Source organism: Bos indicus, chromosome 20 (genome assembly GCF_029378745.1).
Source record: "Bos indicus isolate NIAB-ARS_2022 breed Sahiwal x Tharparkar chromosome 20, NIAB-ARS_B.indTharparkar_mat_pri_1.0, whole genome shotgun sequence".
Taxonomy (NCBI): domain Eukaryota; kingdom Metazoa; phylum Chordata; class Mammalia; order Artiodactyla; family Bovidae; genus Bos; species Bos indicus.
In genome coordinates, this window is record NC_091779.1 from 9,551,507 (window position 1) to 9,573,535 (window position 22,029).

At 43.7% G+C, this 22,029-nt stretch overlaps 1 long non-coding RNA gene across 1 annotated transcript; it reads right to left on the reverse strand.

Moving 5' to 3' along the window:
- Positions 1-15,560: 15,560 nt before the first annotated feature.
- Positions 15,561-17,751, reverse strand: LOC139177987 (uncharacterized). Its single transcript, XR_011562405.1, has 2 exons — positions 16,229-17,751; positions 15,561-15,772 (listed from the first exon to the last, which is right to left on the reverse strand). It is a non-coding gene; the product is annotated as an uncharacterized lncRNA (long non-coding RNA).
- Positions 17,752-22,029: the final 4,278 nt, after the last annotated feature.

Consider the following 22,029-nt stretch of genomic DNA (forward strand, 5'->3'; position numbering starts at 1 on the left):
TAGAAGACGGACTGGACTCAGTGACGGCCATAGGAGGCCAGGCCAGTGCTCAGGCCGGGTGATGTGACATGCTGAAATAGAAGCTGTATTTTAGAAATCAGCTAAAGAGCAGAGAGACCAGCCTTGGCAGGAAGGCCAGCAAGGACATTGCTGGTAACAATGACGTCTAAAGTGATGACACCATGAAATTAGAGAAAAGGGCAGATGAGTGTCATTACAAGGGTCTAAATTCAGTGAAGGAGACAGAGTGAATGGAACGGAATGAGAAGGAAACTTTAAAAGATGCCGCCAGCTTTACCAGTGATAACCGTTCAAAGAGCTATAGCCGCATTTTTCAACTTTCACTTTTCCGTGAGTTCTCACCTCTGCTCCGCGCGGTACGCAAGCATTTACAAAGCAAGTACAGTCTGTGAGATCTGCACATGATGAGCAGCTGGGGAACATGCATGATGTGGGCCTGAGGTCTGACCTCAGAGCGTAGGATCCTTTCCTCTGGGAAAGCAGACCAGAACCACACACCGTGTCTGTGGCTCTCTGAAGCTCTTCCAAGATATGGGCGGCATATTAGCCAAGACAGAGGAAATAAGAGGCTCTCTGAAAATCCTTTGTTAACATCCTTCTGTTTAGAAATCACAACAGCTTGTTCTTTTGAGGCGACCCATCTGCCCACACATTTTCTAAAGGAAATATGGGAGGAGAGCTTGACATTTGTACCCAGATAAGGTGAAAAGTGGTGGAGAGTAAGTGTCACGGGGCTCTTAGTTCCTGCCCTTGGTGAGACAAGAAACTGGTCAGAACACTCCGTGTTCTCAGAACCCAATTGCAGGGTTAGTTGTTGCTAACTCAGAGCTCAGCTGCAGGCCATTTGTTGCAAACCCCTCTGCAGTCTGTCCCTGTTACCGAGAGAGACACCAGCTCTGAGATTTTGAGACTGTTTGGAGGGCTGAATGATCCCACCTTTGCACAGAGAGCTGAAGCAACATGGACAATGTGTATGTGTTAGTTGCTCAGTCCTGTCTGACCAACCCCATGGACCTCAGTCCTTGGCGACCCCATTGACTGTAGACTGCCAGGCACCCCCATCCATGGAACTCTCCAGGCAAGAATACTGGAGTGGGTAGCCATTCCCTTCTCCAGAGGATCTTCCCAACTCAGGGATCAAACCTGCGTCTCCTGCATTGCAGGCTGATTCTTTACCATCTGAGCCACCAGAAAAGCCTCAAATACTGGGAACTGAAGAAAGAGCAGGTGAAACCCTTCGTGCAAGTGAAACCTTTCATTCAGACTCAGCTTCTTGGTATCTTCTATCCCACCTCCCTGTGGCCATCTCCCCCGTGGGCCCGACTCCTCTTCTGGGGATGGGAGAGGCTAGGGAATCTCCCCCAACCTGGTAACAAACTCCAGAGGCATGTGGGCCAGAGACGATAAGGGAGATCCTCAGAGGAGAAGCCCTGCTGGGTCCAGCCGAACCCCCACACAGCAAGTCTGTTTCCTTCTAATCAGCCAAGCTGGCTCCCAGGCCAGGAGAAATTAGATTAGTCTGACAAGATTTGGGCTGTCAGAAAGCACATTTTATTTTTACCCTCAAGCCTGTGATCTTCTAGGTGTCTGCAAATTGGGGAATTATTTTTACCCAGATGTAGAAATCAAGTTATTCCACTTTGCCTTCCTGCATGCACTTCCCACATGGTGTTGGCTCTGCTGGTTGGAGTAGCCTGACCTCTGCAGAGTCAGAGCTGAGCTGGAATCTTGCCTGTGCCACTTTCAAGCTATATGTTATTCTGGGTGAGTCTTTTTAACCCTCTCTGGAACTCAACCTCCTTATCTGTAAAACACACAGGGTTAGAGATGGCCTCTATGGTACCAAAGAATAAAAGGACAAAGCTTTTTAAAAATGCACCTGTTTTAATACAATCTATTTTGCCTTTTCACCCTCCCATTTGTGAAAAGGGCAGCATCTTATTTCTGTAGATCCAAGGATATTTACCATGTTTTGGAAATGTATTGTCTTTACCAAATGGAGGGATGGGTGATGGAGGAAAAATTAAGAAACAGAGAATGCAAGAAATGAAATGGTCCAGTTTGTAGAGACTGAAACATCCAGACTGTAGCTTCAAAGGCTGCGCTTTACAGGCCACCCCCCACCTCCCCACTGGCTCTCTCATTTACACCTGGCAGGAGTACCTCTTAGCCCTCAGGCTCCATAGAAGCACCATCTCAAGCTCCATCTCTCAGGCTCTGCCTCCCCAGTGATTTGACATCCTCAGGGTTGAGAGCAAATGAGTCAAGCTGCGAGGACACGAGATGGTCTTGCTGGACTTTCGGAGGGACACAAGGGTGGTAGTACAAGAATCCTGCCCTCCTGACCAGCCCATAGAGATCAACAGCACGATAAAGTGATTTGCAGTCAGTACAGACTTCGTGGGGCAATCACCCACTTTCTAGCACTTGGGAGGAGGGAGGTCAGGGGAGCCAGAACAGGTATGCACAGGAAACACCAGCCATGCGAAGTGCTCCAAGAGCCAAGAAAGAAAGAGCATGTTACCTCTAGCACTGACGTTTGTGGCCGCATCATTCATTCATGCCTTTCTTCTACCAAGACTCCAACTTTGTGTTTTTTTTTGCAAAACTGTTTTGGTTATTCTAGGTTTTGCTTTTCCACACAAATTTAGGAATAGCTTGTTACTTTCTATAAAAGAAAATAAAAGGTTTACATTTTTATAGAAATTATAGAACAGTACGGAAATAACTGCCATCTTAACACTGCTGTGCCTTCCAATCCAGGAATGTGAAGTGCTTCTCTCCATTTAGTTAGGTCAGATCTTCTCTGATTTCCCTCAGCAGCATTTTGTAATTTTCAGCATATAATCTTGCACTTCTTTTGTCAAATGTATTCCTAAGTATTTTATCCTGTTTAATGGTATTGTGAATGAGATTGTTTTCTTTCTTTTACCAAAAGCTACAAAGAAACAGGTGCACTAAGCAGAAATAGAGTCACAGATGCAGAGAACAAACTTCTTACCAAGGGGGAAGGAGGCGGGTACGAACCAGGAGATTGGGACTAACATATGCACACTCCTAAGTATAAAACAGTTAACTAATGAGAACCTACTGAGTAGCACAGTGCTCTGTGGTGACCTAAATTGAAGGAAATCTAAAAAAGAGTGGATAAATGAATATATATGACTGATTCACTTTGCTGTATAGCAAGAAACTAACAGAACACTGTAAAGAAACTCCAATAAAACTCCAATAAAAATTAATAGCAATAAAAAAATAAGACTAAGATTTTTGAAAAAAAACTCAAAATTTTGTTTAAAAATGTAGGGATATACTTGAAAGCTATTTATTCGCTTAACTACTTTTTGGTTCATATACTAAAGATGTTTTGACAATTTGCTTTAATGTATATGGATATGTGTTGTTTTTTGTGGGTGTGTTACTTTTAAAGGAATTTTATTTTTGAAAATGGTTTTGAACAGAACTATTCAGTTCTGTCAATATTATACAATTAATTTGTCAGCCAACAAATCAATTTTTTTCAAGAATTAGAGGAAAAGAAGCAGGTGCCCTAGTATCTCTAACAGATGACACAGGAGAACAGTAAAGAAAACAGAAGGGAAAAAAGAAAAAAAAGCAACAATAGCAAAACAGAGAATTCCAGAGACTTAGCAGCAGCAGTAGCAGCGTCGAGGACCATTCAGCGAAGGGTGAGCAACATCACACACCTCAGAAGACACTGAATGTTAGCAGCCTGTGATAATTAGCCTCCCAAGAAAGAAAAAAATTAAATTAGGTTCAGTGACTGCTAGTCAAGAAAAATAAAGATATGCATCTGTCTATCCACCTGACATGGTCATATTTTTAGAGTTTAACATTTGCTAGAACACATTGTTCTCTCCTAGAAGGCTCGTTTGCTCGGAGATGCTCCCTGAAGTATCACTGTCTTCTCTTTCCCCTGAATCCAGGGTCACCCCGGCAGCCACCAGGGCCACCAGGCCTTTTCCCAGTGGTCCCTGGGGTTCTCTGTATCGTAGAACCTTTTCAAGTTAATGTGCCTTCATTAACTTGAGAAAATCATCTCCTGCCAACACTGAGGAGACTGCTGAATCTGGATGGAGGTCTGATGCTGCCTGTCTGTGTTCTCGGCACAACAGCCTGTGAGCCAGGCCCAGGGAGAAAATTATGCAAAGGAAATTAATACTGCGAATGGCCTCCTATCTGAAGGGAGAAGAAAGGCAGCTGAAGCCATTAAAGTGAGTTAAGTGCTCAAAGACACAGCACTGTCCCTACCCCTGGGGCAGGCTCTCTCTGTCTGCCAGCTTCCCAGCAGCTCGGATGGAACAGATGGGCAAGGCCCCCGGGAACAAGGAGGCCAGGGTGTGCAAGAAGCAAATGCCGGCCAGTCCTTTGCAGAGCTCCAGGGAGGAAACAGCCCCTGAGGTGGGGATGGAGAGGAAAGCCAGCTGTTCCACAAGATCCAGGGACCCTGCAGCATGACCCTGAGAGAGGCAGGTGATCGATGTAGGAGCCCCTTCTGTTTCCATTGGTGACATTCAGGGTATGAACAGGGTGCCGCTCTCTCACTCTACTGCAGATCCCAGAGCAGAGGAGAGAGCGGAAGGGAAAGACAGAGAATGCATATGAGCAGCAAAGATGCCATGTCATCGCTGAGCCTCCAGGCAGGACTGGGCTCTCCCCTGGCCCGGGGGTCCTTAGAGGATGTTCATGCCTCCTCCCATTTCCCGGTTGCATCTGACCCCTGTCTCCCCAGGCCCATTCTTCCTCTCCATTTCTCCTCTTGACTTCTCACAGGCATCCCTATAGCAAACAGCCAGAGCAAGCACCAGGCCGCAGTCGCGGTTCACAGCAACCCATGTGAATCAGAGCCGCCCCCATCTCCATTTGAAGGAGCCACTCAGCCTGCCTGGCTAACCCAACCCGCAACTGCTGAACCAGGTCCAGGCAGACTCAAAAGTGCTGACTCTGGGCGGCAGGCTCTGGTTTCCAACCCAGGTGGCTGCGGGGGCGGGGGTGGGGGGGGGGTGAGGAGGTGGGAATTACATGCTACTTTGCCTCTTAGCGAGCAGGAGGGGCCCAGGCCTGGGCGGGCCCAGTTGCCTGCCCCAGCCCCCCACCCACATGCATCAGAGCACTGGCTGAGCCTTTATTTACTCAGCTGATCTAACATCAAGGGCTTCCCTTATGGCTCAGCTGGTTAATAATCTGCCTGCAATACATCAGGGAGACCTGGGTTCAATCCCTGGGTTGGGAAGATAATCTGGAGAAGGGAAAGGATACCCACTCCAGTATTCTGGCCTGGAGAATTCCATGGATTGTAGAGCCCATGGGATGGCAAACAGTCGGACACGACTGAGCAACTTTCACTGACCTAACATCAAACCAGGGTCAGGAGAAGGCAAGAGTGTGAGAGAGTCAATTCCTAGGCAGGTTGATAAGAAGTCTGGGGTCCCTGAGGAGAAAGGAGTCTGGGGCTCTTGAAGCACAGACAGTGGTCTGGAACTCTCAAAGAGGAGGAAAGAACAAACATCTTTTTTTTCCCCTACATTCCTTAATCACATAAAATGTTTTTTTTCTTTAAGCCTGGAACTGATGATTACACAACAAACAACTCAGTTTAAACTCTGTACTAAGGATTATATAACAACAATGTATCTGGCTTGAGGACAGTTTCTTCTTCCTGAAAACCTTCTGGCTAATCCTGTTATCTTAAAATGTAAATTATGGGAGTGGGTCTCAAATCAGATCAGATCAGTCGCTCAGTCGTGTCCGACTCTTTGCAACCCCATGAATCACAGCACGCCAGGCCTCCCTGTCCATCACCAACTCCTGGAGTTCACTGAGACTCATGTCCATCGAGTCAGTGATGCCATCCAGCCATCTCATCCTCTGTTGTCCCCTTCTCCTCTTGCCCCCAATCCCTCCCAGCATCAGAGTCTTTTCCAATGAGTCAACTCTTCGCATGAGGTGGCCAAAGTACTGGAGTTTCAGCTTTAGTATCATTTCTTCCAAAGAAATCCCAGGGCTGATCTCCTTCAGAATGGACTGGTTGGATCTCCTTGCAGTCCAAGGGACTCTCAAGAGTCTTCTCCAACACCACAGTTCAAAAGCATCAATTCTTCGGTGCTCAGTTTTCTTCACAGTCCAACTCTCACATCCATACATGACCACAGGAAAAACCATAGCCTTGACTAGACGAACCTTTGTTGGCAAAGTAATGTCTCTGCTTTTGAATATGCTATCTAGGTTGATCATAAGTTTCCTTCCAAGGAGTAAGCGTCTTTTAATTTCATGGCTGCAGTCACCATCTGTAGTGATTTTGGACCCCAGAAAAATAAAGTCTGACACTGTTTCCACTGGCTAGTAAGGTCTTTACAACTTTGAGACATTCTTTTGATTTATTGTAATAACTAATTTAAAAAGTACATAACTGCCTTGCTTAGACTAGCGAGGGGGGCACTCTCTGTCCCCCTTCCGATGTCTATGTCAGAAGCTTTCTCGTTCCTTTTCATACTTTAATAAAACTCTGCTACACAAAAGCTCTTGAGTGATCAAGCCTGGTCCCTGGTCCTGAAGCTCAATCTTCTTTGGAGATCACGAATCAGACACCATTCACCGTAAGCTATCAACGGGATGTTGGTGCCCAGGACAAGAATCAGGGTCATCACAACCAGAAGGAGTCTAGATTCTCACCCAGAAGGCCTTAGACAAAACCAGCAGCTCAAAACTGTTAGGCCTAAAAATAGGAAACCAAGCTGACAGGTAGAGAGGCTTCCTGAGTTACGAAACTAGGGCTGCAGTCCCTGGGTTTGGAAGCCTTGAAGGAGTGGACTGGTGGAAACACAGAGTATTGCTCTTAGACCCTTGAGTGACTGACTAGTTGGGACCCAAGGCAGGGGAACCAGGCTTGAGGGGGCGGGACAGACGGTGCACCAGCCCCGGGCTTGTTGGGAGAGCTAAATATGGGGATACCACAGAAGCACAGCTTGTCCCCTGCCAGACAGCCAATCAGAGTTCTCCAAACAGCAGCTGTTTCAGTACCCATGTAGAAACCTTCCCTGCTTCCAGCCCTACAAAGGACTGAGTTGTTCCACCCGAGCGCGATTGCCCCTCCAGTGACAGAACTTGTTTATGTTAGTAACTTTAAATATCATGCTTCAACTCAACACTTGTGGCTCTTACCACTAAAAAGAACCAAAGCAGATAAACCACAAAGCCTGTGATCCTCACAGCTCATCTGCGCCACCGGTGAACATGCACCAGGTTCTTCTCACGGGCCAAGCACCAGAGAGGCGATACAGCTGCCCTGGGCATGAGCTCTGCTCTCTGAGAGCTGATGGGGTGGTAGGGAATATCCACTGTGTACACAGACAACCACAAAGCAGGGTAGACAGTGACAGCTCACAGGAGGTTTCTTCCAGGAGAGATCTGAAACAAATGCCATGAACATATGTGGTAGACACGTATGCACTTCCTAGCTCTGTCCCCAGAGAGAGCCCAGAAACAGTGACTTCCTAGTGGCCACATCATGCCCAGTGCCCAGATCTTAGTTTCTAAATGCCTTCTTCAATAAAAGAACCCAAGGCTACTTGGGAAAATAGCTAATTCTCCCAGGTATGGGGTGCAGCAAGTTGGAGGAGGCATATAGGAGCCAACCTGAAAAAGCTTTCAATAGCCAAACCTAGAACAATTTGAGTTACTAAATATATAAGGATAATATAAGATTATAGTGTAAGAACAAAATATTGCATATACAAATTTAGTTATATTTATGTTTATATCAAATAAAGCCTGATATATGAAATAAAAATAAAACTAAATATCTGTGAGTCCATTCTGAGATGATGGAATGAGTAAAAAAATAAGAGACAGGATAGGTCTTCCTTAGCGAAGAATTACAATGAATAAATGTAGAAGGAATGAGCAAAACAGATCATCATTAGATCACCACAGTAGTAATTGCTATAAGCAGGATCCACTGATAAATGCTAAAATTAGTGGGAGAAACTTAAGGGGAAACACAGCCTCAAAGTATTGCTCCCCAAATTCAATAATTAACATCACAAATTCTTTGGTTCCCTCCCCTCCAGGAAATGATGCTTAATTCCCCTCCTCTTGGATGTGGGCTGGATGTAGAGATTCATGAATATTTGTGGAAGGGGAAATACAGGAACATTACTGTGGAGAAACCTGGCAAATGTGACCTTAATGATGGGATCAAGGTTACCATCACCAGTGATGTTAATACTCTGACATCATGTGCCCACAGATAACGTGGGAGGAAAAGATACTTCTGTGATATTTTTCCAAACATCTGTAACCTTAGCCTATGAATGAGAACATACCAGCTAAACCCAAGCTGAAGGATATTCTATGAAACATCTAACTACTACTCTTCAAGAGTGTTAAGGTCATGAAAATCAAAGAAAGACTGACGAACTGTCAAGGTTTGGGGGAGATTAAGAAAAGATGATGACTAAATGTAATGTGGTACCTTGGATTGGAGTCTTCCCTGGTGGTTCAGTGGTAAAGAACCTGCCTGTCGGTGCAGGAGATGCGAGTTTGATCCCTGGGTCGGAAAGATCCCCTGTAGAAGGAAATGGCAACCCATTTCCAGTATTCTTGCCTGGGAAATCCCGTAAACAGATGAACCTGGCAGACTACAATCCATGGGGTCGCAGAGTCAGACACGACTTAACAACTAAACATCTTGGGTTGGATCTTGGAACAGAAAAAAAGACACAAATCGTGACACAAATCCTGTGTGTGCCAAGCGTGCATGTACAGAACACACCCCAAGAAGCATAGCAAAGGCTTTGGGAAGGAAGCCACAAAAGTCACTGCTCAAGTCCTCAACTACCCCTGAGTGATACAGACAAAAGGCAGTCTCCAAAAACATCTCAAAGGCTTTGAAAACAATGTGAGCCCCGGAACCAACACCCTCAGGAAGTAAGACAAAACTTGCAGTGTAAATCTAATTGGTGTGATTGCCGGCTAAAACATAATGCTCCACATTTCTCTGGAGGACTTTAACAGGGCCTAGAGTCTCATGACTAAATATGCAAACTCTCCTAGATATCATCCAAAATTATCCAACATATCAAGAACCACGAAAATCTGACCATTCTCAAAGGGAAAGAGACAACCAATAGATGCCAATCTTAACATGATCCAGATGTTGGAATTGTCAGATGAAGACTTTAAAGCACTAAATGAGGAAAAACTGAACACTCCTGAAATGAATGGGAAGTTCTCAACAGAGAAACACAAATCATAACAAGAAAATAAAATGGAATTTTAAAATGAGAATACATTATCCAAAAGAAAAAAAATTCACTGCTGCTGCTGCTAAGTCGCTTCAGTTGTGTCTGACTCCGTGCGACCCTATAGACGGCAGCCCATCAGGCTCCCCTGTCCCTGGGATTCTCCAGGCAAGAACACTGGAGCGGGTTGCCATTTCCTTCTCCAATGCATGAAAGTGAAAAGTGAAAGTGAAGTCACTCAGTCATGTCCGACTCTTCACGACCCCCTGGACTGCAGCCTACCAGGCTCCTCCGTCCATGGGATTTTCCAGGCAAGAGTACTGGAGAGGGGTGCCATTGCCTTCTCTGCTAGAGCAGCTACCAGAGGTAAATACAAGGAAATATAGCAGTGAGCGGGCTGCCTGATGCCTCCCCAAGTCTGGCCTAGTCACTCCGCTATCAGAGGCTGTGAGGAGTGACTGATCCCCTACAACTCCCCCAAACCTTCCTTCTGGGGCACTACTGGAGGCTCCTGGTCCAGCCATCATGTTTTCTAATCCCCTCCAAAATATGAAGACAGATTGGCCCATGGCCCAATCCACATCCCAATGTCATAAGATAAGGAAGGAAACTCAGGCCCTTTCAATCCAGTCTTCTGACCTCGCAGGTGGAGAGTCTGAAGGCAGAGAAGGAAAGCTACTATTTGCTCAAGACTCCACGGAAAGCCAGATCTTCCAACACTATTGTGAAACTAGAGCTCTGGGGCTCCTGAGCTTTTGTGTCTGGCTATCCCCTAGGTCTGTTAATAACTGACATGTCCATAGACTATGTACCAGGAACTATTCTAAGTTTATCTGTCTAAAGATCCATCAATGGATCCATCTATTTTCCCTTTTTTGTATCTATTTTCCCCTTCTGTCATCTATCTTCCCTTCTTTTTTTAACCTATGTATTTTCTATTCTTCCGTCTTTCCTATCTATCTATCCATCTATCCATTCAACCACCCACCTATCTACCTATCTTCTATCCATCTATTTTACCCTCTTTCCTTCCTGTCTATCTTCACTTCCTCATATCGATCTTTTCTTCTGTCTTCTATCTTTCCTTCTCTGCTATTTTGGCCATGTCATGCAGCTTGTGAGATGTTAGTTCCCTGACCAGGGACTGACCCCAGGCCCTGGCAGTGAAAGTGTCAAGTCCTAACCACTAAACTGCCAGAGAATTCCCTCTTCTCTTTAAAAACATATTTATTTCCTATCTATTTTTCCTTCTTTCCTAGCTATTTATTTTCTATCCATCCAGTCTTCTTTCTTTTTATTCCAGTCTTGGCTTTTTATTTTATTTTTTAATTTTTATTGTAGAGCTTATTTACAATGTTGTGCTAGGTTCAAGTGTACAGCAAAGTGAATCAGTTAAAATATATCTTTTTTCACTCTTTTTTAGATTATTTTCCCATATACACCACTACAGAGTATAGCGTTCCCTTTACAGTGGGTTCTTATTGGTTATCTATTTTATATATAGATCTCAATCTCACAATTTATCCCCCCCTTACCCTTTGGTAACCATACATTTGTTTTATAGACCTATAACTCTATTTCTGTTTTGTACATAAGTTCATTTGTACCCTGTTTTTTCCTGCTTTCCTTTCTATCTATTTTCTATCCATCTATTTTTCCTCTTTTCCTTCCATTTATCTATCTGCTTACCTATCTATTCACTCTAAATCCTCACATTGGCTCAATTGAGGTAGGTATGGTTATTCTCCCTGTTTTATAGGTGGAAAAACTAAAAAATACTGAGAGGTTAAGAAATTCCCAAAAAGGACATATCTGTAAGCATCTGGAATCGGAGCTCAGACCTAGCTCCAGCATCTGAGTTCCGAACCATCACTGTCCTCCTCTCGGGAAGAACAATCCAGACCAAAAACTCTCTAAAACGTTCCTTGGTCCAGAGCAGAATGTGCGCCGGCTGCCCCTGACCCATGTCCCACACCCTTGGGAGCATTTCTAACCAGAGGAAATTTGGCTAAAAGCCATATGAAAGGCAGCTTTGAAGGAGAAAATAAGGAGGTAGGAGCTGACAAGAGGCCCCAGAAGCCTGGAAGGCACTGTTGCTAGGCAACCTGCCCTCTGGTCCTCACAGGACTAGAGTTTCCTCCCAGGCTCCTCTGTTCTTTCTTAACAACAGCTGACGACAGCAGCTCCTTCTCCACTTCCATCGTGCCGCCCCCCTGAGTCACTGCCATGCCCAGTCTCACGCTGAAGGTAGCTTGGCTCTGCCCCAAGACCCCTGGTGAGCCTAGATAAGGAGCCTTCAGCCATGCTGGAATCCAGCCTCCCTTCCTTCCTGGGAAAGTCCAGTCCCCTATGGCTACCAGGGAAGGGGGGCTTCAACCAAGAAGGGGGTTTAGCCGAGCATCAGCAAAGCATCTTGCAACTGAGCTCAGTCTAACTGGGGGTGCCGGTTAGTGGCTTGCATGGTGGTCAGGGGGAAGGCAGTCTCCTTGTCCTGCTTTGTTTTCACCTTCGTCATCTGCTTTGCCACCAGCTCTGTCTAGGAACCAACAAAGTGTGGCTGCTGTTGGAGCCTCACAAATGTGCCCCTTGGATTCACTAGGAAGTCCAAAAGGAGACAGATTAATCATCCTGCTCTCTAAACTCCTTTCCTGGTTTCCCCGTGACTCACTGAAGGTGAAAGGCTATTTTCACAGCCCACTCTAAAAGGCTAGAAAAATGAGATCATCAGGACCCAGCAAAGAGGGGCAGACACTGTCCCCACCCCCAGGAAAGCCATCAAAGCTGTTGGGTGCTCCGAGTGCTTTCTCTGCCAACAAGTCCACTTGTGGGAGCAACTCAGGGTCCAGTCTCCTTCCACAGAGGCCCCTCCTTCCACCACCCTGCCCCATTCAGCTCACAAACCACCTAGCCACCTTCAGAAACACGGAGCTGTGCCACTCTCAGTAAACAGCCACATTGGATGCCTTGTATGGGCCAGATTCTTGACTTAAATAACTTAAGAGTGTGGCAGCCAACAACATGCCAGAAATCATTCACTATTTGTTTAGTTAGTTATATAAATATTTATTTAGTTACATAAATGTTAATATTTAGTCAATATTATTAGGAAACCTGCCAATTTTTGTGCACAGGAACGACTAAGAAGGGGAGCCCAGGAAAATAGCTCCCACCATAAATGCATCCTGATGACAAGTTGCTCAAATACCACTTTGCAGAGGTAAAGGTGGCAGGTTGGGTCTTCACATCATCCAGGCCTGGAAAGGCACCCAGAAACGCAAAGCTGCTTCCTGCTGAAGGCGAAAAGCATCCTTCAGCTGTACTTGAACATCTTCTCCAAGGTCATTTCCAAAAATGGACTCCAGGGTCAGGGTCACTGACGCTGATGGGGTATCAAGCCCACTTCCCACTCATCTCTTCTGGAACCCAGAGCTCTCCTGTGTGTCTTTCAAAGAAGAGGGAGACACACAGGTGGAAGAGGAGGAGGGCAAGGCCCGTGAGGTGTTCAGAACCCTAAACCCTTCCCATTGGATGCAGGAGGAAGTTGTGTTTCTAACATATTGTCAATTTTCCAGAAAGCAGCAAATAACTGTTTGCCTTTTTCCTAACCTGATATCCCAGGTGTGGACACTTGCCCCAAGAGGCATGGAGTAGTTTTCACCAGTTCATTGGCAGAGTTCCCATGTGGAGGGAGCAGAGATCTCATTATTATTCCATCCTTCTGGTGAAACACAAAAGGGCTAGTTTGTTTCGGTCAGCAAAGCTTACAGTTCTCACTTGGTTGCCCACCCCTCAAGAAGCTTATCTTCAGTCAATGAGTCCTAAGGCTCTGAGTGGTCATACTGGGTTACTTTGCACTGGGGTGAAAGAAAGGAGATCCTGGATAACTCCTGTGCTTAGGAAGAGGAGCAGGGAAGTTCTTTAACTTCTAATCTCAATGGCACTCCTCCAGCCCTCCATCACACACACACAAGTACACACCATCATGGGTATAATAGTTTGTTTTCCTTAGAATGACAAAAGTCCTGCTCAGTTCATCTGACCCTGTCCTCTATCATCACCTCATATCCTCTGAAACCATAGATGAGGCCTGGAGGAGTGGACGAAAGAGGGCGTCTTCCTGTCTCATACTCACAGCAGAAACCAAGAGGCAAAGCATGACCCCGGAGTATGTGGTCTTGCGGAAACCTCATCCACAAGCTTCAAGAAGCCTCTCAGGCCCTGGAATTCTTCTGTTCCCAAAACATATCTGTTGAAAATGTCCCTACATAAATCATCAATACCTATATATCACATTCACCACCGATGGCATTTAATCATCTTCTCTGGATACCCAGAAGAATCAGGGGATTTGGGGAGAAGCAGCAACATTTCCTAGGACATCTGGTATTTTTCTTGGTGTTGATGTTGAGGCCTAGGAGGTGACATGAAAAATTCCTGTTTTGGAGATGAATAAAAAATAATATTGCTCCAGTTACCATTGCCAACTAACAAGACACCCCAAACTTGGTGGTTTAAATGACAGCAGTCATGTGTTTTGCTCATGACTCTGCCATTTGAACACAGTTCAGTGGAGCCAAGTTGTTTCTCTCCATTTAGCATCAGCTGAGGCAGCTTCACTGGAACAGGAGGTTCCCCTCCTACAGCAAGTGGCCCATTCATACGACTGGCCATGTTGTGGTGTCAGTCCCTCTCCAAAAGGGCCTCTCCACAGTGTGACTTGGGCTTCCTCACAGCATGGAAGCTCGGTTTCCCTGGGAACATCTTAACAGAAGCAAGAAGTTGTATCACTGCTTTATGAACCAGCCACAGAAGTCACAAAGTATCACTCCCCCCATAACCATATGTCCACCCACATACATGGAAAGACAGATCCCACTTTTTGATGGGAGAATTACAATTGCATTGTAAGATGAGCACGTTGAATGAGAGATACTATGGTAGCCATTTGGGGAAAATACAACCTGTCATAAACATTAGCTATAACTTGATTCCTTACAATATTCTAGACTCTGAGCTAAAGTATTTAGTATGAGTTTTCATTCTAAGTCTCACAATCAGTCCATAAATCAGTATAGTTAATAGCATTATCCCATTTTACAGAAGAGAAAACTGAGGCTTAGTGATAGATTAAGTTATCAGCTTGAAAGCGGCAGCACTGGACTTTGAACCCACCTGGGTCAAGTGAGCTCACAGCCACTGCACTACAAGCGTCTCAGCACTGATGGCTGGTCGTGGGTCAGGACTCACTGATATGACCTAGAGAATAGAACTTGCAGATAGGAGCCAAGATTTGAGTTTCATCTCTGCTGATCATAATTAAAGGTGTCATTTATTATAGGCCATGTGCTATGTTAAGCACTTTACATGCATTATCTCACATATTCCTTAAAATTATTCTATGAGGGAGTTATTACAGGAGGTCTATTTAGTAAGTGAGAGAATTAAGGTTCCAAGAGGTGAAGTAATTCACTCAAGTTGCGGAGAAGTTAATTAACTGAACTGGGATTTAATACTCATTCTGTCTAACTCCAAGGCTCCTAATCACTTCAATCTAAGACCTAGGTCCCTGGACAAACCCGTTCATTCTCTGAACCTCAAACCCCTCACCTGTAACAAGGGAAGACTATGATTTCTACCATTCTTCTGGCTCCACCATATGTGGGTAGCCCTGGGCAGTAGGCACCGGAGTCTTTAGCATTAAATCCCTTTAAGGCATGGTGTTAAAGAATCTGCCTGCAATGCGGGAGACCTGGGTTCGATTCCTGGGTTGGGAAGATTGGACATGACTTTTAAAGGTTGAGAAAGTGAAACAGGAAGTTACTCGGTCTTGTCCAACTCTTTGCGACCCCATGGACTGTAGCCTGCCAGGCTCCTCTGTCCATGGAATTCTCCAGGCCAGAATACTGGAATGGTTAGCCATTCCCTTCTCCAGGGGATTTTCCCAACTCAGGGATCGAACTTAGCACAAAGGACATTTTAGGCTTGACAGTTCTTTGTTATCAGGGCTGTCCTGTGGATTATAGGAATTTTAGCAGCATCCCTGGTCTCTACCCATTAGATGCCATTCACATACCTCTCCCTAAGTTGTGACAACTAAAGATGTCTCCAGGGACCTCCCTGGCAGTCCAGAGATTAAGACTTGGTCTTTCAATGCAGGGAGTGGGGGTTTGATCCCTAGTTGGGGAGCTATATCCCAACATGCCTTGCAGCCAAAAAACCAAAACACAGAACAGAAGCAATACTGTAACAAATTCAATAAAGACTTTAAAAATGGTCTACATCAAAACTATCTTTTAAAAAAGATGTCTCCACACCTTGCCAAATGTCCCCCAGGAGGCCAATCTTGTTCCACCCCCTCCCCACCCCCATTCAGAATCTCTGTGTTACGGTAACATGCCAGTGGCCCAATTCTCAGTCTTCACAGAGGGCCTGGTGGGCAGCATCTCCTTCCTCAGAAGTTCCTGTCCTCTTCCTGGTAACATCCCTGGCTGGGAGAATCAAGGAGAGATCTGGGTAGTATAACAAACCCTTTCGTTTCCCTTTGCGGGGCTATGCGTTTGCTTTACACTTAGACGCTCATTGGTTCAGAAATTGGTGGCCCTTGGATGCCAGCAAGTGCCAAGTGTCAGACTAAAGTGTAGAAGTCTTTTCCCCTCCCGCCTCCCCACTTCCTCTCTCCATCCCTCCTGCTACCCTGGACTCTGCTTCTCTCTCCTATTCTCCCCCCTCCCCGCTCTTTCTCATCAGACACTGGCAGAGCAGGGGAGCCGCTGTTGCCAGGAAACTGTTTGCACACTATTCCCAGCAGGCCCTTCCTCTGAGTGGAGCCTGAGGAGAGCCAACAATGGCCCCCAGCACCAGAGGGATCCAACTCCCCCGCTCAGTTCCCCACAGACTCTGCTCACAGAAGCACTCCTGCTGTCACACACTGCGGGGGGACATACCTGGAGCAATGGGGGACACCTCAGGACCTCATGCTTCCAAAGCACAGAGCACTAGAGTGGGGGAGATGCAAGAAAGAAAGCCCCCCCGCCAGCAGCCTGAGGCTCCTGCCCTCTGCTCCTGGAGTCCAGCCAGGTTCCCACCCCCGCAGTGGGCAGCTGGGATGCAAGCACAGGTCAGAGGGGTTTAGAGCCTGAATCTGGCAGCTCCCACACCTGCCCTTGTGGGGAGGAGGCTGCGCTCCCTCCTGCATGAGAGCCTGTGAGAACATCGGGTGCCTTACCACGTCTCTCAGCTCTTCTCTCTCACAGGTTAACTCCCCCATTTCCTTTGATGAACAGTCCTCGATATGATTTGCAGACACAGAACCAGCCTGGACGTGTTTCCTTGCCAGTGGCACCTCCAAAGAAACATATTCAGATCATTCTCTCCTTTTTCTATCATTTCCCAATTGCTGATTCCAGCAACCTGTATAACAAATAACCTAGACATAGTGTATTATATTTTTGCACGCTTCAGCACATTCTATGATGTAACTGTCTTGACATAATTACTTCAGGTTTGTGTCACCATTGGGACATTGGGATTTCTCCCCATGCCCTTAATCAGTGGGATCATTACTTCTCTTAATACTTCTTGAGTATTCTTAAGACTTGAGTCTATATTTTTATTAATGCAACTGACTGCAATTGGCAGTGTTTCTGCAGGCCCTGTGCTGGCCCAGAGGATCACCACTCCTTTTCTAAATTCTGCCAGATTATCTAATTTATCATCTCTTCTAGGATTTTGCAAGGGATGAACATCTGTGGTTTCTGGAAAAAAAAAAAAAAAACTTAGGAAAAACCAGGAGATGTGCTTGCCTCCAGTCATTTAGCATCTCTTTCTCCATAGGCTTTAAAGATAACCGATGACAACAGATTTGTAATGCCAGTTTTTGGTGTTGTGTGACATAACTCATCTGGTCTTAGATGTCATCCTCACTTGGTGCCATTAGATCTTCCTTCCCACCCCTTCTCCTATCTTTGGATGACGTTCGCCCTAAGCCATGTTTATTCTGCAAATTTTCAGTTTGGAAGATCCTTCTCTCTGATGCAGTAGAGAAGAAAAACAGGAAATGAGCAGGGCCGCTGGCCCCGTCATCTGTCAACATTACATCATCTGCTCCTGGCCCTTATTTCTTCATTGTTTTTGATCCCTGTGCAGCTTCTTAAATGCTCTTGTTTTTTCCCTTAGCGTTTTCTGCGAGCCTCAGCTTGCTCTAGGATCTCTCTCACCTTTCTGGCATGATTCCTGCGGGGTTGGTGTCACTCCTTTGAGTTTGTCTCTGACTCTTCGCCCATTTTGTTTTTAATGGAAAATTATTATACTACTAATATTTTATTTAGCAGCCTCTTCCACCCCTCCTGACAAAGGCTGCTTATAGCCACAGGCTCCACCGCATAAGATCTATAAGATCTTACCTCCATTTTTTTGGCTTCAGCCCTCATAAGCTCAGACCATGTACAACCAGTGCAGTTTTAAGAGGTGTAAAGAACCAAAGAGTATGGCTTACAAAAGAAATCTCGACCCCAAGAGAGTTTGAGATTAAAAAAAAAAAAACAACAATAGGAAAATGAGAGTAATAAGGAATATTAGGGCTCTTGCAAAACCAAATTTCCCTGATCACCTGCAACGTTTGTGGAAAGTTTCTTATCATCACCCGGGACTTCCTGAGTCTCTAGGAGGGAAGCCGAGGTGTTCATTTTTAAACAGTTTCATCAGATGTTTGTCATGTAAACCAAAGTGTGACAGTCACTTTACTAGAGGCCAGAGAGAGGAGAACAGAGTAAGCTTTGGTGGCTGAGATGGATTGGAAAATCCAGGCCTGCCCATCCTCTGTACTGCCACATCACTCTGAATTGATGTGATTTCAAAGGAATCTTTCAATGGGGGTCAGAAGGGAGTTGAACATCAGAAGAAATAAGACCTAACTGAAATGTTAACAGAGAAATTTCTAGGATTCAGTTGTAGAACTAGAATTTCACGCTGACATTAGAATAGTCATTCTTGCATTGTTTGTCTTCTTAAATCACACCATGTAAGGACATACCTTAGGGGCATATACTGTGAGTTGAGTTCCAGACCACCAGGATAAAGTAAATATCACAATAAAGTGAGCACATAAATTTTTCGGCTCCCAGTACCTATAAAAGTTATGTTTACACAACATTGTAATCCATTAAGTATGCAATCGCACTATGTCTAAAAAAACAGTGTTTGTACCTTAATTTAAAAAGTTAATTGCTACCTAAATGTAAGGCTGGATACTACAAAAGTCTTAGAAGAATACATAGGCAGAACACTCTTTGACATAAATTGCAGCAATATCTTTTTGGATCTACGTCCTAGAGAAATGAAAAAAAAACTTTTTAAGGGTACCTAATTAAACTTAAAAGCTTTTGCACAGCAAAGGAAGCAATAAACAAAATGAAAAGACAACCCACAGAACAGGAGAAAACATTTGCTAACAAAGTGACCAACAAGGGATTAATCTCCAAAATATACAAACAGTTCATGCAGCTCAATAAAAAAAAAAAAAAAATTCAACCCAATCAAAAAATAAGCAGAAGATCTAAGTATAGACATTTCCCCAAAGAAGACATATAGGGAACCAAAAAGCACATAAAAAGATGCTCAACATCACTAAGTATGATAGAAATGAAAATCAAAACTATAATGAGATATCACCTCAAACCAGTCAGAATAACCATCGTCAGAAAACTCTATAAATAGTAAAAGTTGGAGAGGGTATGCAGAAAAGGGAGCCTTTCTACACTGTTCAAGGGAATGTAAATAGGTAAGCTGCTATTGAGAACAGTATGGAGGTTCCTTAAAAAACTAAAAATAGAGCTACCACATGGTCCAGCAATTTCAATCCTGGGCATATATCTGGAGAAAACCACCCCAGTGTTCACTGGCATTATTTGCAATAGCTAAGACAGGGAAGCAACCCAAATGTCTATCAACAGAGGAAAGAAGATATGGTACATATCTACAATGGAATATTATTCAGCCATAAAAAGAATGAAATAATGCCGTTTGCAATAACATAGATGGACCTAGAGACTATCACACTAAGTATGACAGAGAAAGACAAATATCATATGATATTACTTATGTGTAGAATCTTAAAAAATGTTATACAAATGAACTTATTTATAAAACAAAAGCAGACGCATAGACTTCCAAAACAAATTTATGGTTATCAAAGGGAAAATGTGGGGGAGGGGAAACGATAAATTACAAGTTTGAGATTAACATATATTAATTACTATATATGAAATAGATGATCAACAAGGACCTACTGTATAGCACAGGTAACTCTACTCAATATTCTATAAACACCTACATGGGAAAAGAATCTGAAAAAGAACAGATAAATGTATATCTATAATTGAATCACTTAGCTGTAACCTGAAACTAACATAACATTGTAAATCAACTAGACTCCAATATAAAATAAAAATTAAATTTAAAAATATAGTTTATTGCTGGAGAAAAGACAGTCTCTTCAATAAGTGGTGGTGGGAATACTGGACAGCTACATATGAAACAATGAGATTAGAACATTCCTTCACACTGTATACAAAAATAAACTCAAAATGGTTTAAAGACCTAAATGTAAAATGGAAATCATAAAACTCCTAGACGAGAACATAGGCAGAACACTCTGACATAAACTGAAGCAATATTTTCTTGAACTAGTCTAACATGAAAGAAATAAAAGCAAAAATAAATGGGACCTAATTAAACTTACAAGTTTAAAATCTTTTGCATAGCAAAGGAAACCATTACATCAACAAAACAAAAAGAAAACCTACAGAATGGGAGAAAACATTTGCAAATAACATGATCAAACCAGATGGCTCAGTGGTAAAGAATCCGCCTGTCAATGCAGGAGACACCAAAGATTTGGGTTTGATCCCTGGGTCGGAAAGATCCTCTGGAAGTGGAAATGGCAACCCACTACAGTATTCTTGCCTGGGAAATCCTATGGACAGAGGAGCCTGGTGGGGTTCCAGTCCATGGAGTAACAAAGAGTCAGATACAACTGAGCGACTGAGCATGCACACACCCAAAATATTTAAAACATCAATACAACTCAGTATAAAAAAAAAAATGCAAAAAAGGAGCAAAAGACCTGAATAGACATTTCTCCAAAGAAGACGTACAGATGGCTAACAGGCACATGAAAAGATGTTCAACGTTGATAATTGTTACAGAAATGCAAATCAGAACCTCAAAGAGGTATCCCCTGTCAGAATAACTATCATCAGAAGATCTACAAACAACAAATGTCAGATATAAACTACTGTATATTAAATAGATAAATAACAAGGATCTATTGTATAGCACAGGGAATTATACCCATTATCTTATAATAACCTATAATGGAATATAATCTGCAAAAATACTGAATCACTATGCTGAATACCAAGACAATCTTGAAAATCTATTATATTTCAAAAAAGTTTATTGCTTAAAAATAGTAATCATCATCTCAGCCTTCAGCGAGTCATTGTGTCAATAGAAACATTAAAGCTCACCAATCACACATCTCCACAACACTACTTATAATAATAAAAGTTTGAAATATTGTGAGAATTAACCAAAATGTGGTACAGAGACACAAAGTAAGCAAATACTCCTGGAAAAATGATGCAGACAGCCTTGCTCTGCAAGGGTGGCTGCAAGTCGTCGATTTGTAAAAGAGGCCGTATCTGTGAAACACAATAAAGTGAGGCACAATAAAATGAGATATGCTTGTATTTGGACAAGAATTCAGTACACACACAGTCTTTGATAAATGTCACGGCACTGGACAGTGGAAACACGTGAGTTTTGGAGTCTGGTAGACCTGCACAGGAGTGCTATGTTTTCCACTGAAGAGCTGAATGACCTTGTTCAAGTTGTTTAGCTATACATTAAAATGGGGATAGTAATACTAATCTTGATTTTTCAGAAAATCAGTGAGTAAATATTGTATTGCTAAAGCACCCAGGTTTCCCACATTGCAGGCAGATTCTTCACCATCTGAGCCACACGGGAAGCCCCCCTAAAGCACCTACTGCATATTAAATGTTCAACACACATTCCTTTCCCTTCTTCCCTAAGGAAGATGTCAGATACTAATCATTTTTCCCGCTCCATGGAGAGTTCTTAGGGAAAACTTCACATCCAATTCAGGGAAACTGCTATTATGTAACTGCTGTAAGCAGCCCAAAACTCCAGGACAAGAAGGACTGGCTCTGTCCTAAGTGGAGTTCTAATTTAAGGCTTGACTTATTAATTATTTATTACCTGTCCAAAGTGGTTGTTAGTATGTTATACTTTCGGAGTTTTCCTAATAAGGATCTAAAAATTAGAGACTTCTCCATGCTGCAGTGTATCTTGGAATTCTTTTCATGGGAAAATGTTTTTTGGAATAAAAAGCTATGGGATTTTGGAATTCTCCTTCATATGAATTCCTTTCTTTTGAATAATATTTAATCTTTAATAACCACAGTTTGGGGGTATTCTGGGAGACTATATGATTATGGTTCTTCTGTTTTTTTAAACTAACAATGCTGACCCATTGACAATCAAGGACTTTCTCTATTCATTTACACAGTATTTATGAAGTACATAGCAGCTAGTTTGACTTGATGGGTCACTGCTCCAAACTCTACCCCGCTCAGGATCCCTCCTGACACTTGTTTTCTGACTGCCAGAACTTTTCTCAGATCACTTAAAAATTTAGGGAACCTAATAAGGAGTTTTAGTT